Raw genomic sequence first — 17,145 nt, forward strand, 5'->3', positions numbered from 1 at the left:
TGTAATTTTTTTCAATGGAAATTGTATAACTTTCAAAACATCAATATAGTAACCCTACGTGATGCTACAATAACTTAAATTTGATGACGAATGTAGCTCGTCATTCTGCGATTTGGCACCGGGAGGCCATGACAAGCTAGAATCGTCATTTCAGTGCAAGGGGTTAAAAAATAATCCATAGTCTTCTACATCACAACTCCTTTTTCGGCATCACCTTATGAGTTGATTTGTCTTCTGTAAATAGCTGTAATACAAAATATGAATATCACATATTGAAATACTTGTATGTTTTTTAGAGTTTCCAAATCAAAATGTCAGATAATCCGGGTGGAATGGGATTTATAAGATGTTTCAGTTTACTATGTTTGAAGGTGATTGCCTACTGGGTTCACCGTAGCGAATCAGAATCAAATCATTAGGAAGGCTGGAGTCACGTGTAATAGACTTGGTGGCTTACGTAGATGCAGTTATACTGTTTACATTTAGAACAGTGATGATGAGATCTTGTTTTAAATTGTATTGGCTATATTGACGATATTTAGTATTGCTAGTATTTACATTGACAATATAAGTATATATTACATATTGCATCTAGTAATATGCATCTAGTATTACCTGATCAGGTGATGCCAAAAAAGGAGTTGTGATGTAGAAGACAAAGGCTTCTTTTCACAAGGACCGCGTTATGCATACTCTTGCATTTCATGTTTAATATATGGCCAAATATGCCTTGTGGATGTGTACTGTGGCACATTTTAAGTACTGCTGGAGATAAACTACTGAAAATCCGAATAAACTTTAGTTGTGAAATGACTTGATATTAGACCGTAGTAAGTTTATTTTACGCTTGTTTCAGTTACATCAAACAGCTTTCTTGTAACTGAGTCAATCAATTTTCCATTTCCCTGTAGGTATTAAAAAATACATTCATCTTTACTAAAGTAGATATGAATAACTCTACTAATAGCAGAGCTGTACCTAGTCATTTTTTCAAGAAGAAATAGAATATTATCTACAATTTATGATGAAACTTGAAGTTTTAGTTTGTCTTCTTATAGAATCTGTTAGAATTACTAAAGAAAAATTCTCTGAGATAATCCCCTTTGCACAGAATTCTCCATCTTGAAAGATTAGGCAGAACGGGAATTCCCGCTCTGCCTAAATATAAGATAATTTGAAATATTTTCTACAAAGTGCTGGAGGGCCTTTAGGCAGAACGGGAAGACACCAGCACCTCGGAGTCCTGTGCGCCTCTCCAGCGTTGAGGCAGAGTGTGATTAAGACACTGACGTACGTTGTTGTGCCAGTGTGGTGGAGCTCCATCCTGTTGAAAAATAAAGTCATCGGAGTCCTGCTGAAGTTGTGGAAATAGCCAATTCTGCAGAATTTGAAGATAGCTCATTATAGTCACTGGGTTTTTTTAAAAAAAAAGAAAAGAAAGAAAAAGAAAGAACCGTACACTTTTTCACAAAAAAAAAAACGTTCACTTTAGGTGAGTCTCTTTCGTGCTCAATAATGCCATGAGGGTTCTGAAGTCCCCATATTCGCAAGTTATTTCGGTTTACTTTACCGCTAACACGAAATGTTGCTTTATAACTGAAATTAACCGTGGTAAAAATGTATCGTCCTCCATGTCTTCCAGCAGTGCATTGCAGAAGTCAACTCGTTTCCTTTTATTACCAACCCGAATAGCTTGCACTGATTGCCGTCTGTATGGTTTATAGACCAAACGACGCCTCAACACTCGCCAAACAATCGCATGAGGTATTGCTAGTTCTCTGCTTGCGCGGCGAGTAGATTTTCATGGACTCCGCTCAATTCTTTCTACCATTTCATCGGAAGTACGAGGTCGATCTGGACTCTTTCCTTTGCACAAGCATCCTGTCTCTTCAAATTGGCGATACCAACGACGAATATTTTTGGGTGCAGGCGGTTCAATGCCAAAACGCTGACGAAAAGCATGCTGGACCGAAATAGGTGACTCAGTCTTTGCAAACTGCAACACACAAAACGCCTTTTGTTGAGCGGACGACGTCTTACTTCTGACCAGTGTTGCCAGACTCACAGCTTGGAATTATTCCAAAACCTGATCGAAATTATGCTAGACCCTCATAATTACTAATTCAGATATTTTTAAAGAAAAAAAAAACGAAGTTGAGATACGATAACATAACTTAAAATACGCAGAGCGCAAAAATGCGAGGATAGAACTCAATACTTTATGCACCAAATCTTTAACTTAACTAAACTAGTGGTGGAGTCGTTGCCAGACTCACAGCTTGGTATTATTCTGAATAATGTCGTATAAATGAATGCAAAGTGTTTGTTTGCATATTTTGAAAGAAAATGACTTCGCAGTCAAAGAATTAGAAATCCCTGGGTGGAGCTAAAAAAAAATGCATCTCTGGGGTGGACTGGGTCAAACAAATGGCGAAAGGCCTTTGAGTCACCTGCATTTGTGTGCTATGTTTCATTTTAACGTCAAGAAGCTACCGTCTCCAATAAAACTCATTTTCAGAAACACTAAATTGTTTTTACTCCCACACCCCTTCTCTAAAGGCATCGGTAAAGGGATGGCCTTTCGCCGTTTCAAACTTGCTTCGAACAGTAAGACTGCCTGTATGGTTTACCGACTGTACGAATCAATGGGAGAAGGATACATTTCTGCCGTTCTTTTTCTTCCCACGACCAACTTCTTTCTCATCTCCAGATTTTGCGGCTTTTTTTTTATAAACTTGCTGAAATTATGCTAGATTTGGACAAGATGCTGAAAGTAAGATGCTAGATGTTAAAGACATGCAAAATATGCTAGATCTAGCATCATTATGCTAGATCTGAAAAGGCTGCCTCTGACTGACTGTAAACTGAGAAGACACATTGACCAACAGCGATTTTCTGAAACTCTAGGCCACACCCCTTGAAACAATACACATTATCTTACCGGCACGTCCAATATTCCGTAATTATTCTTTCTGCTGTATAATTATTCTAACAGTATTTACTTTTGTCTGCCTATAGATATACCAAATTGACTTGATCTCTAGTCTTCCGTTGCAAGCGCTGCTATTGGCTGAAGGAATTCCACTCGCTTTCTCTCGCTTAGCAACAGCTGAATCCTTATTGGCTCAACGCGTGGGTGTGTGAGGGTGTGGGCTTTAGTTCGCATTTTTGCCACGGCTCAAGACATTTTGGCAGCACAATAGTAAGAGAATTATATATATCTTTCTATCTCTTTCTAATATACTATATATATATATATATAGAAAGACAGGGGCGGATCCATGGGGGGCGATCGGGGCAATCGCCCTTTCCCCCAGAAGAGAAACTTTCCTATTTTATATAAATAAAACCCATCCCAAAGTTTGGACCCCTTAAAAGTAGCAGTATGACAACCCACCGCCCCCCCTTCAGAAGTTGGTCCTGGATCCACCCCTGGAGAAAGAGAGAGAGAGAGAGAGAGTGCCGAATCCAGGACATGATCAAGGGAGGGATTAAACCATAATTTACATGTAGCTTTATCCAGTGTAAAGCAAGATTGAAGCCCATTTAATCCAGTGTACACTTGAGCGCCAAGGGGGCTATAGCCCCCCTTAGATCCGCGCCTGTTCCTAAAAACCGAAAAACCGGTTTTGGGGCCAACCACTAGTCAAAACGAGAGTAAAAATACCTGGTACTACGGATATTGTGGTGGTGGATTCAATTTAACGTCCCTTTCAGAAGTAAAACTATATGAGACATGCATCTATATACTACATCCTATAGGTGAACCCAAGCCATATGAACTGCCGTCGAGAATTAAACTCAGGTCTTCCATGCCAAAGGCGTGTACAATAACAATTCAACCTCAAGGGAGCTCTCGACAGATATTGGTGTCAAACCTAAGACTTTTCGGGCTCATTGAGATGAACAGTAATGCTCCGGAAGCTGTTCAAGTCAAAGTTTTGCCTCGATGGTTATGGGGTGGGGTTAAAAATAACGTGTCCAAAATTACCATATTAGTGTCGAATCCATGGTTTTTGGAGATTGCAAAGCTTTTTTTGTGAGAACCGTAATAACATTAAAGTCAAGGTTTACGCCAAAAGGGGACATGTCTCCCCCCACCCCAAGGTCTGATTTTTACTTCCAGCATTTATCGTTGGAAAATACATATATGATTTTTTCCCAACCGATTCAGTCTGTGACAAGCCTACAAGAGTCTAATCAAAATGTGTGGTTCTTAATTGTAATTAATACAGATATATTTGAAGTGTGAATACTTCGGTCCCTATTTCCTTGAGGCGGTCACCCTAAGCCGTAAACGAGCGAGAATATGATTCATTCGTTGGACGAACAGCTGTACAAAGGAGAGTAAAATTTTGAACTAAAAGGGTATATTTTAAAATTGTGTCCTAGAAAAAGGATATGGAAATGGAAATCGAGTCCCGGAACTTCAATTACCTTTACCTTGAATAAAGAGAAATATAGAATCGAATCTGAGACTTTTCGGTTAGTTGATTGATTGATATGTATTTAGGTGGTTTGTCAAATGGGATGCTTTACAAAACGAGAACTAGAGTTTAAAGTTGTATCTGAACCACGCAGTGCGTTCGATGCTCACTCACCGGAAATCAAACCACAGAACCTCATTCATCAAAGATCAAAGATACGTTCGCTAGCTACTAGATCAACAAAGAGAGCCGTGACTCTTGGGGTTCAAACACGAAAACATTAGGAAGAGACCACCCACCCAACCAGGTACATTCTAGGAACGTGCCATTTAAGTTCCATATGTACCGTTTACGTACCTGGTACTTGAAAAATGTACATTTCATATGCATAGCACGTGTCGCTAGGTACGTGCCTTTCGAGGAATTTCTGACACTTGAAAGGTACTTTTACATGCTTCACTGGAATGTGAGGAATGTGAATGGCACATACCCCATGTACCATGGCATGGTTGTGCGTAAGTTGCTTCGTATTGCGACTAGGGTTGCCAATTTAGCCACTTTGTGACGAGATCTGGCCATTTTGAGAACGTCGTTAGTCACATAATTTCCAAAGAGCCAATAGTGGCTTTTTAGCCATATGCTTTTCACTTCTATAGCCACTTTCTGAGTTTAGCCACATTGTAATATATTGTGTGTGTCATTTTGCAATTTTCTGACGTTTGATGCGTTCTCTAGGTTGTAACATTCTAAACCCCACTGGCAGAATTGTCCTCATAAAATTAGCATTGATGGTTATATTGTGACGTTACACAGCAGAGAATTAGTTCAAAACCTGTACGTTAAAACTAGACGTTAAATAAAATTTTCGGGAAGACGTAAGTTTAAGTATAAACTAACTCCTTAAAGAAATTCAGCCTGATAATATAGACATCCTTCAGGAAATGGTTATCCTTCCTTTTCCATTATTAATTGGCTATGAAACAAATGCCGGAGACATATACAACCGCTATATACAACAGTGTGGTATTGGAATGTGTAATGATTAGGATGTGATGTTTTATTTTATTTTTTTTGAAAGTTCAACACTTCCAATGTACCCGTAAAAATGTACTAAAGAAATAGTGCCCATGTTTTTTAAATATTCAATTAGAACTGGACAATCTACATGAAATTTGCAATCGATCAGTGAAAACGTCATCTTTCTAGAGCCTGTAGTTTCTGAGATCTCATTGTCGAGAAACATATATGTGTATTTTAAAAGAGCTCCAAAGATGGCAGCACAATTCATTTGCATGTATTTCGGAGAAGGCTTACTAAAGGCAAAGGCCTTTGAACAATAATTTAAAAGGATAAACTTTGTGAAAAATATTTATTTCAGTAATTTATTTAAACTACACTCTTTTAAAAATATTTGTCTTTGTTATAAACGTGAAATCACAAATAACCGTAAATCAAAGGTTTGAATGCTAAGATTATAGGTTAGAGCTCGGTCGCTCGTAAACATACCCACCCGAGGCATAGTCCTCAATCCTGCTTGCCACAGTGTTGCCAGGCGGTGTGTACTTTCTGCGAGACTGAGCTAGTGAAGCGCATAAAGTATCTACGCTTGACTGTGTGACGTGTCAGCCCACCTAAGTTAGTATCCGAACGGCTAACTTTCTACCTAAAAACCTACACCCATCCAAAGATGCACAAGGGACTTCCCCCGTGTGTCAACTCTTCCAACCAACCTTCTAAAGGGGTTAAGGGGGGACCAAACCAGTACTCCAATGTCATACGCTCCAAACAGCCCAGACCAACATCACCACAGGACACTACCATTCCAACCGCTACCATCAAAAAAGCTAAGACCACCGACCAACTGCTTCATCAAGCTCCAACACCCATGGATACCGCACCTCCAAATCCATCCACCTCTGCTACTGCCAACAATACACCAACAACTCCAACCTCTGTTCACAACTTTGTCCTGACCGGCTATGACCCAAAATATAAATCCGAGAGAGAAATCTTCCTCCAAATCTCAAAGTACGTACCTAGGGCCGAACTTCACCAAATTATCAAAACCAACAATGGCTTCATTCTGAAATCACAAAATCCAAATTTCCACATCCACGTACGCAATAAGGCCACATTTGAAATATTTGGACCGCAAGCAAACCTGAAACCCTTAAATCCTAGCTCTCCAAAGTCTCCTCCACCTCCCAGAAGGCCTCCACTCCTATCTGTCGTTATACGCGGCGTCGATCCCGACATCTCCGATGATGAAATTCATGACGAGCTTCGTCAAGAAGGACTCGAAGTGAAGAAATGTCTTCGCATCAAAAACGACCGAGGACCTACCTACCTAGTCCGTATCCTAACAAACCAACAAGATGTCATCGATCATCTTCTTGCCAACGGCGCCTATATCTATAGACGCCGACATAAAGTCGAACCTTCCAAAACTCCAGCCCCACTACCTGTACGCTGCGAAAACTGCCAGATTTACAACGACCACACCACCTCATCCTGCATCAACCAAACCAAATGTGGCTATTGCGCGCAAAACCATCCAACAAAGAACTGTCCCAACCTCAAAGACCCACCAGAATGTAACACCTGTGGAGAAAAACACCCCACCTACAGTTACCGCTGTCAAGGTAAACCTGCTCCCGACCCAGCCAAACCCGAATTAGTGGTACCACTCCGCCCTATAGACACACCCACTCCTCCTAGTAACTCTCTGAAAGACCCCGTGACAGTCGAAGACCTCCGCTTCATGACTGTTGCACTCCAAAACATCAATCCTTTCCAGAGGGACCACATTCTCACCCAAATCATCCTCTGCGCCAAAAGCATGTACAACCTCCAGCTGCATGCCACCTACAGCGGCCCGAATGTACACTTTGAAATCCATTCTACCGAGACATCCTAAATGATGGCAAGACCTCAAGCTCTCTCAACATACAACTTCCTATTCCTCAACATCCGATCTCTACCTACTCACCAAATCATGTATACCCAACTACTGCAGGAACACAACATAACTGCCTTCGCCCTAAACGAAACCTACTTGGCTCCCCAGATATCGTGCTACATACCAAAATACAACATAAACAGACACGATGGCCCTCACAGAAACAGAATCCATGGCGGAACATTGATAGGCATTAAAAGCTACATACCACACCGAAAAATCATTCTTTCTCCCCAACTATCTCTACCAGAATACAACATAGAAATATTATATCTAAAACACCGTACTATCGCAATAGGAACAATTTACATCCGCCCTGGACACCAGATCCGCACTGATTTCTTCTCACACATTGATAGGAACAATAGACATTACATAATCATGGCTGACATTAACTTTCACAGCAGAACCCAAGCAGATAAACAGGACTTCCTTACCTTTATAGACCAACAAACCAATGGAGAATTCCATGTACTACCAAAACCCACCAGACCAATTAGCAATACATCTCCTGACATAGTTATAACCTCCTCAACGCTTTCTCAACATACAACCCTCGAGGTCCTGGACTCAATTGGCAGTGACCACATTCCTATAAAAGTTACCCTTGAATTTCCTAACCACCTTCCCCTGATAACTCCAACCAAGAGAAAAATATACGCCTACCACCATGCTGACTGGAACTCATACCGACAACAAATAGACCACTCCATTGCAAATATTGCACCTCCTACTAATTCCGAAGAACTTTCACAAACCGTCCAATCTATCACAGATATCCTTCAAACAGCAGCAGATCAACATATTCCAATTCAAAATATCACTCCTCATAAACCCAAACTACCCCCAAATTACCTACCCCTAGTCACAGCCTCTCGCCGTGCCTACAGAGAATACCTATTGACCCGAAACCTTGAAGCCCTTCGCCTCCACCGACAATACCTACGAATAGTCCATAATTACATAATAGCCTACAAACGCAGACAATGGATACTCACATGCAACAAACTCTCCACTGAAGCTCACCCCACTAAATACTGGAAGCGCTTCAACCAACTTACAGGCAAAAATAACCATTCACCATATCCTATCATTGTTAATAACCAAGCTCCAACCACAGACACCGAGAAAGCTAACATATTCGCAGATCACCTGCAAGATATATTTACACCCCTTCCTGGACGCACCTTACCCCGCAATCTATCCCGAATCATCAACCAAAGATCCGATCCACACTCACCTACTCTAACCCCGAGCAATTATCATACCGCCAATGAACAAGATCCTCTCACAGCTCCTATATTACCAAATGAAATTCATAACATCATTACCCGAAAGAAAAACACCGCACCAGGACTCGACTCCATATCCTACCGCCATATCAAAGAATCACCCCCTTCCATGTACTCTCTCCTCTGCGCAATATATAACTTCATGCTCAGAACTGGATACTTTCCAACTGAGTGGAAAGTCTCGAAAGTTCTAGTATTCCTGAAACCAAAAAAGCCTCCCAATCCCAATCAAGACCCCCAATCCTATCGACCCATCCAACTCACATCTACATTCAGCAAAATACTGGAACGCATTCTGGTCCGACGCTTACATACCCATCTATCCATACACAATCTCTTGCCACGAGAACAAGCCGGCTTCCGTCCCAACTACAGCATCCTAGATCAGCTCTTACGTCTTAGCACAGCAATTTACAACCAGTTTAACCAATCAAAACCCTCATGCCTTGTAACCTTCGACCTAGAAAAAGCGTTCGACAAAGTCTGGCACGCCGGACTGATTCACAAACTCCACAATTTCTTCCTACCACACAACTACATTCGGCTCATACATTCCTTCCTAACCGACAGAATAGCATATGTTACAATCAATGAAGCCTTCTCACACCCTATTTTTCTCCACTGTGGAGTCCCGCAAGGCTCTGCACTATCACCTCTCCTTTACATACTGTATGCTGCCGATCTCCCGGAATTCCCAAATAACCTAAACCTTTTCCAATTCGCAGACGACACAGCCTTTCTTGCAACAGCAAACTCCATTCAACAGATAAACAAAACACTACAGACCAGCATCGATACCTTTGCCCGGTGGTGCGCCACTTGGCGCCTAAAGATAAATCCTACCAAAACCCAAGCCTTAGTATTCCTACCCCCTAAGACACGTAGCAAGATCCGGAGAAATCCCCGACTCCTAGATATCACCATCGATGATACACCAATCCCTCCAACAAACACACTCACCTATCTTGGGATCACCTACGACTCAAAGCTAACCTGGAATCCACACCTGCAAACCATTACCTCAAAAGCCCGAAACCGACTAAACCTTTTAAAGCGATTGTGTGGCACAACCTGGGGACTCAATGCACATATAACCACCAACACCTACAAAGCCTTTTTAAGACCTGTTCTCACCTATGGTCATACTGCATGGACCTCAGCAAACCACAAGTTCTACCAGAAACTAGCCATCCTAGAAAGGCACGCACTCCGCCTCGCATACCGAATAAGCCTGCCCAGCCCAACGAGAGAGCTTTACGACCGGATAGATTTCCCTCCCATCCTGTTACACCTTCAAAACCCTTCGCCAAAAATACATCAACAATAGAACCGAAACCGCCCATCCCATGATCCTAGACATCATCCAATATGATGCAAACCACGACGCGCCGCCAATCCATCAGGATTCACCTCTCCAACATTACATGACTTTACGCCATCTTTCCCAAGATCCCGCTACCATAGACCCCGAAATTCTAAACATCTATAGACCTCAAGAACTATCATCCGACATCTACCCGTCTTATGCATGAATCTATACCAGGATACCGAACACCCAAAATTTCCTACACCAAAAGGTCGAGCAGGCACATGTCTGCTGTGGCCGGCCATTCTGACTAAGGTTTTCCAGGGTTTCCCTTAGTCACACCAGGCAAATGCCGGAATGGTACCGAACATAGGCCCTGGCCGAAAGAACCTTCCAAATCCTTGCCCATATTCCAAAATAAAATGATAAAAAAATATATATATATAAAATAAAAATAAAAAAAATGATTAAAGAAAACTATCCAAACCCCTCAACAAATAATTCATCCTCTCCTGATAATCCTTACTCCTCTAACCCGAAGAAAGGGCGTTACCCTTTAAACGGGATGACGACAAAAAAAAAAATCGCTCGTAAATGTTATTGTAGTATTTTAATAGATAGTTAAATTGCCACACAGATGCCGGAGGAGGGCATATATTTTCAGAGTTAGTTGCTTGGGTTTTTTTAAAAGTACAAGCTTCTAAATTCGAACGTAAAAATGAAGCGTTAAGGTTTTAGTATTTAAGTACTCGCACCCCCAGTTGCATAGCACTGCCCTAAGGAACATTACTGACATTCCTGGCACATGCCAATGCCAAGTAAATGTGTCAAGTACATACACGGTACGTGATATACACATAATAGATACATTCCTCGGTATGTGTCATGCACGTACTTTTGGGCGGAAGTAACCTTATTCCTTACATGTGTATTTCACATGATTGCTCTATTCACGTACCTATCATGTATGATCTGTCAGGAAAGTAAATGTACACCTATTTTTCGAGTCTGGCATTCCTGCACTCCATCCGTGGAGAGTATGAGAATTAAATCAATCAAATGTTTACTGAGGGGCAAAAAGAAAAGCTTAATCTGAATAAGACATTGCAAAGAGGGGCACAAGCTGTGAATACGAATAGTGCATTGTGTAAATAAAGGACGACACCGAAAGAGAAAGCCAGAAACAGCTGTTAAACTTACAAAAAAAGAGTAAAAATTGTCGAAGTGGGAAACATAAAACACAAATACTACAAACACGCCAACAACTAAACGATCACCATGCCATGATCTTGGTGTGGTGGTTAAGGTGCTGGCTTACAAATGCAAAGGACGCAAGTTCGAACCTTAAGCGAGGACATTTTAAAAATTTTTGTTAATAATACATACAACTCATGAGAGATGGTAAAAGAGGTCGTATTTAGTTTTTCGTAGCAATTATTATTGGTAATGTTTAGTACTGATAATACTTTTTGTCTTTGCGTATTGCTTTTATTCTTTTCTTCATTTCGAAAGAGAAGAATATCCGAACAAATGCCACCAAAATTCCTCATATTTTGAATGTAAACGCCATTTGCAATTAGTGAAGAATAAAAATTGAACGTTCCGATGTAGCTGCAAAAAGTAAAAGGAAAAACATGGAAGTGGACCATACTCATGGTTATTAAAAATACAATTTCTACATGCCTTACACCTCCCGACCACGTTTCTACGTTAGCAAGTAAGAGGTTTGTGATTAGGTTAGGTTGGTCAATACGTTTTGCAAAGGGGCCCGGTTTAGCTCTGACGCACCACAGGTGCGAGAAGGGAGAAAAACACTTTTTTCTCTCTCCCTCTGTGTGTCTACTTATCTATCTATTTGTATATATATAACGCTATTTGTGAATGCCATAACCATCCTAATTTTCAGCGGATTGAGACGAAACTTGGCACAAACATTAATTGATGAAATATCTTGATGAGTTCGTTAACCAGAATAATCAGATGAAAATGTTCAAAATGGTGGCCCTTCAAACGCTTAAAAAGTTCCAAGGGAAGCAAATTTCGTCCATAAATAGGTATTCAGAAAGTTTGAATAAATTTTCCTCTTTTACTGAAATATTTGTGTGCAGAAACTTATTGAAATATTGGACCCGATTAATCGCCTAAAGAAGGTTCAGGCCCTTTCGCTACGGTCAGTTTTTTTTTTTTTTTTGCAGGAGGGGGTTATTTTTCTATCGGAACAAGATGATTGTTACTGATGATATGAAATTACACATTGAAAGTGAAGTAACTTGTGTAACGTGTTATTTGAAAGAATAATATAATAAATGTGCATTCCTCTAACACAGAGAACTCATGTATTTCGAGTTCGGGAGCCTGAATGGCGAGGAGTGTTATTTGATTTGCTTTTTAGTAACACATTGCATTGCAAATAAAGGTAGGCACCATTAGTGGTAAGTAAAATAATAATAATAATAATAATAATAATAATAATAATAATAATAATAATAATAATAATAATAGGTGTTGTTTGTGGCAAGGTAATATCTTAATCAATTCTTCTTCAAACGTAATGATTGTAACGCCATATCTTCCTTACAAACAAAATATTAGCAATTTATATCGAGAGAACGAGAAACTGTAGAGCGATGGGAGCAACGTTGGACAGTATGCACTCATAGTACTCAGAAAAGTAAGCGATTTCAATGCAAAAGGAACGAAGAGTCATTGTCATGGGTAGTCATGGGGCCACGGCAGAGCCCTCTTTAGGCAAAGTGTCAATAACTTATATCGAGAGGTGATACTGGGATGGGACCAACTTTGGACACCGTGGACCCATAAAGCGCATCGAAAAAATAGGGGGGGGCGCCAGCCAGCCTTACTTATTTCCACATAATAATATAAAATTATGTTGTCGAAATACACACACGAGTTAGCTACTAATATTTCATATTATTATTATTATTATTATCGACAGCGTCTTTTCATTACGTGTGCGTGTTTGACATGAAGCCAAAGAGAAGATCCATCATTCGTAGAAAGAGTAATAGTCAGTTACTTTAACTGTGAACGACAGCGAAAAATACGAAAAGAGTGGACTACCTGTAGCGTAAAGAAGCAATATTTTCTCTCAAATGGATAAAAAATCAAGCCGAGATTAATTCGAACTCGCATGGACGGCGCGAAAAGCCAGTGCTTTGTCCACTTTTTTTTTTTAACTGACTCACTGAACGTGTTTCAGTAACTTACTTATTGCTAATTTTACTTGCTTCACTCGTTTAACTTGCTTTTTCTAGACTCACTGAACGTGTTTCAGTAACTTACTTATTGCTAATTTTACTTGCTTCACTCGTTTAACTTGCTTTTTCTAATAACTTATAACGACAGAGACACGAACACAGAAACATCGAGAACAGTTAAAAATCATAGATGCTCTCCCGCCGGGAATCGAACCCGGAACTCCATACACCAAAGGCGCACGTGCTAGCGACTAGACCAGCGGGAAGGGCACCACTCTCTCCCTGTGTCGTTAGGGATTACGACCACTGTCTTGTCAGCTATCACTTCTGTGGGTTGTATACTATGATCACATGTTTCTTCTCTGCTGCAAGAGTAAAACCTACATTATATGTAATACATGAGGTATTTAGACCTACATGCTCTTCATATAATGTAATAAAAGGGTCATGCTGGGAATAAGAAAAAGAACATTCCTTGGACAAAACGGAAATTATTGGCATCAGAAATATTTATCTACGAGGCATGCGCAGTAGTATATTTCAGAATAGTTACTGTTTTGTTCAGTAAACGAAGAAAGGGGTATAAAAAAGCAAATATGTCGCGTCAACGAGATCGACCAGATTTGACAGGGGCGGAAGCAGATGTATAGTAATACAACAACTTCGCTCAGTTGATACGAGCCGAGCCGGTTGATATCACTACGCGAGTTGGTCTTCTGCTTGGGCTCAAGAATTCGACCGTGCAGGTCTCAGCCTTAATTTTAAGAACTACAGTATAATTTTAAGTACTACAAGAAAAATACCTTTGACTCGACTCGGATTGAACTCGAGTCGAGTCGAATTTTGGCTCGACTCCTGCTCATCCCTATTCGTATTTGTATTTTGTTTCCACTTCAACAATTTCTACTCTTTTTTTCTTCGTTTACCTATTGTTTCTGGATTTCTCTGTCGGTGTCGTCCTTTATTAACACCATGCACTATTCTTATTCCCAGCTTGTGACCCGCTTCAATGTCTTATTCAGTTTAGGCTTTTCTCCTTACATTGACTTGACATGTGATTGATTTAATTCTCACTTTCCGCGCACGACCGATGAAAATGTTTTATTATTATTATTATTATTATTATTATTATTATTATTATTATTATTATTATTATTATTATTATTATTATTATTATTATTATTATTATTATTATTATTATTATCATCATACTATTGAACTTGCACGGCGAAATTACTGTATAATACGATATCATTTCAGTAATTTTATTCCATTGTATCTTATTTAATTTATTAATGGGCACTAAATTGTCCCCAGATCAACGAATAAATTAACTACGGCATGCACTTTGGTGGAAATATCATTACATGAACATGTTTGGAACGAACCAATAATCTTATTGCAATGATATTTCCACCAAAGTGCATGCCGTAGTTAATTTATTCGTTGATCTGGAGACAATTTAGTGCCCATTAATAAACTAAATAACATACAATGGAGTAAAATTACAGAAATGATATCGTATTATACAGTAATTTCGCCGTGCAAGTTCAATAGTATAATAATAATAATAATAATAATAATAATAATAATAATAATAATAAAACATTTCCATCGGTCGTGCGCGGAAAGTGAGAATTAAATCAATCACATGTGAAGTCAATGTAAGAAGAAAAGCCTAAACTGAATAAGACATTGAAGCGGGTCACAAGCTGGGAATAAGAATAGTGCACGGTGTAAATAAAGGACGACACCGAAAGAGAAATCCAGAAACAGCAGGTAAAAGGAGAAAAAAGAGTAGACATTGTTGAAGTGGAAACATAAAATACAAACACGAATAGGGATGAGCACAAGTCGAGCCAAAATTCAATTCAACTCGAGTACAATTTGAGTCGAGTCAAAGGTAATTTTCTTGAATTGAGTTCCGAGCCAAGTCGCTGTTTTCGAGGTCTAGTTTCGAGTTGAGTTGAGTTTGATAATGGCTCTCTCGCTCGTTCAGCTCGTTTTAACTCGTTTTGAAATATTGGCCTGATCAGACTGGAAAGCAAAAGCCATGAGAAATGTAAGCAGTAATGTGGAATACTTTTAGTGTTGCTCACGACAGAGGTGCGTCTCATCTCGTAATTTTAGTGCATCTCGTGGGGCAATTTTAGTGTATCTCGTCTCGTCTAGATAACGAGAAGACAAGAGTTTATTATTATTATTATTATTATTACGAGACAGCTCAAATGTCGTAATCACCAATATAAGTATATACTGTAGTTCTTAAAATCAAGGCTGAGATCTGCACGGTCGAATTCTTGAGCCCAAGCAGAAGACCAACTCGGGTAGTGATATCAACCGGCTCGGCTCGTATCAACTGAGCGAACAGCTCGAGTCGGCTCGGTTGGGATGAGCCGATGACCCGAGCCGGCTTAGTTGGAACAAGCCATCGACTCAGCTCAACTAATCCGATGGCTCAAATCGGCTCGGTGTGGTGAGCTGTTGGCTCGGCTCACTTCTCAATTCGGTTCGATATTGAATGAGCTGTAAGCCGAGCCGCTCGAGCCGTTGGTAAGCCCAAACCCGGTCCCAGCTTTTTTGAATATGTTTGGATGAAGCCTATACCTTTTAACAATTTTTTGCTCGAGCCCGAATACTTACCCCTTCGGAACTCAAACCCAGAACGTGACCGATGTCCTTGCCTCCTGAAGACTTCCAGACGACCGAGATCGACAGTCAATTAGCTTTTACTATTCAGATACAAACCGTACATCTTTTAAAGATTATACATGGAGTTGATATAATAATAATAATAATAATAATAATAATAATAATAATAATAATAATAATAATAATAATAATAATAATAATAATAATAATAATAATAATATTCTGCAACTACCAACATTTTAAACTAGAACCTTTTATTGAAGTTTCATGTAGAAAGTATGTTTTGAGGAAAATAACTGTAATAAATATAACTGATTATCACGCGACAGTAAGGCATATAATAAACTAATTTTTAGAATATGCAGACGTAAATATAAAAGCTTTGCTACAAAAATACCTACACAGAGCATAATTCAATGAGCTCTGAAATACAATGTAACGAAATAGCCTATGAGATTCAGTCTACAGAGCAATTGTTACTTAAAGAATGGACATACACTATTTCGAGAATCGAGACAAGACGGGAAATGTTTACGATACTTTTCGTCTCGTCTCGATTCTCATCTCCAAAGAGAGACGAAAATTTTGATTTAGCCCTGACCCGTCTCGAATGTAAAATGTTAATTCTCATGTTATTTTATTTGTTTTAGAAACGAGATGAGAAACTCCTCTTCTCGTGAGCAACATTAAACCAAACCGAAATATTCTTTCCAAATGTCACGTTTCTCCTTGTAATGGTATGACCTGAGCGATAATTTAGCTTCTAGCTTTTAATCTTCTACGAGATAATAATAATAATTATTATTACTATTATTATTCCTGAAGATTTGATAGTTCAAGTATTGAAACATCCGAGTATTCAAATATCTGAATATAATAAAACGTATGTTATCGCTGATCAATCGCCACCAAAAATTCTAAAGTAAGAAAAAAAAATTGCAACGTGCATACGCAGAAGCACCTTGACCACTGAACCGCGATCGCTACGCTGTAAACGATCTGTCTTTAGTCTGGTTACGTTAGGTTTCTTTGTCTCCGCTTGCAAACTTGTATGTTATATTTTTCGATTCAAAATGTCTTTCGTATTTCTTTTATGAAGTCGGCAAAGTTTATATTAATAACTTGAGTTTTTCTTAAACCACTGGTTCACAAGTTCGTTCTTTCTCCACACGAAACTACAAATATGACAGATTGAATTCTCATACTCCCCATTTCTTTCAAAGCAGTCGCCATTACCTGGTCAAAGACTGATTTCCGCCACGATTCATATTAACCAAAATAAATTCATTTT

Source organism: Thermobia domestica, chromosome 7 (assembly GCF_964235325.1).
Source record: "Thermobia domestica chromosome 7, izTheDome1.hap1.1, whole genome shotgun sequence".
Classification (NCBI taxonomy): domain Eukaryota; kingdom Metazoa; phylum Arthropoda; class Insecta; order Zygentoma; family Lepismatidae; genus Thermobia; species Thermobia domestica.